At 39.4% G+C, this 1,030-nt stretch overlaps 1 non-coding gene across 1 annotated transcript; it reads right to left on the bottom strand.

The window, feature by feature from the left end:
* Window positions 1-232: 232 nt before the first annotated feature.
* LOC115873378 lies at window positions 233-396 on the bottom strand. Its single transcript, XR_004048379.1, has one exon. It is a non-coding gene; the product is annotated as a U1 spliceosomal RNA (small nuclear RNA).
* Window positions 397-1,030: the final 634 nt, after the last annotated feature.

The raw sequence follows: 1,030 nt of genomic DNA, 5'->3' as shown, positions 1-1,030 counted from the left end.
AGGAATTCCTGGATGGTAAATAGGATTAATAGGTTCACAGCAAAATGAGAGGGTAAACATTTAAGCCTCCCCAGATACACCTCAGAAGACAGTCAGGTAATCTGCGTCTAAAACAAACAAACAAGCAAGCAAACAAACAAACAAACAAGTAAACCATGAAGACTCTATTGGTCACAGATCCACTCTTGCAAAAATGGAGTCAACATGAGTTAGAATTAACTTTTTTTTTTTTAAGGGGAGAGCGTGAATGCAGTCCCCCACTACCACAAATTATGCAGTTGAGTTTCCCACATTTGGGGAAATCGCAGGGGTCAGCACATCCGGAGTGTAATGGATAAGCCTTGCCCTGGGAAAACCACCTTTGTGATCATGGTATCTCCCCTGCCAGGTAAGTATGAATTAGAATTAACTTGGTGGCAACTGCGAGATAGATGGTTAATTGTTTTGAGTACAATATATAACTCAAGTACTTTAGGAGATTCTGTTCCTAAGAAATATCCAGAGTCTACTTAAAAACAGCTTTATATCCAATATGCCTGGAGTTGAATATTTGACAACCTTGCTTTACCCAATCCCAAATTTCCCTCATTCCATTCTCAGTTTTCTTCAACCAACCTCTTAGCCTTTTCTCATTTATTATGCCTTTGGTTAGGCACCATCAAGTTGGCTATTCCTCATAACAAGCTTACCCCAAACAGCCTCACAATTGTTGAGCCCGATATTGCAGACAACGGTGTCAATCCATCATGCTCAGGGTCTTGCATTTTATTTTTTTATGTTTTGCTTTACAAATCATGATGTTCTCCAGGGACTGGTACTCAAGATGAATTCTCTCTATACTGGCCCGAGGTGTATTCTTGCTGTATTTCCATTAAGACAGATTTGTTTATTCTGCTGGCCATCTATGATACTTTCAATAGTCTTCATCATAGTAAATAAAATACAAGTAAACATCTTAATGTACCCTCTGCTTGCAAAGAAGAGCCACCTGGCATCAACAAGGGCATCACTCAATCTGTGTCTTCTTTTC

This window comes from Echinops telfairi, unplaced genomic scaffold (genome assembly GCF_000313985.2).
Source record: "Echinops telfairi isolate 266 unplaced genomic scaffold, ASM31398v2 ScPeMD7_7468;HRSCAF=8506_0, whole genome shotgun sequence".
NCBI classification, from domain to species: domain Eukaryota; kingdom Metazoa; phylum Chordata; class Mammalia; order Afrosoricida; family Tenrecidae; genus Echinops; species Echinops telfairi.
Note: the sequence above shows the minus strand (reverse complement) of the source record. Positions and strands in the feature narration are given on the sequence as shown.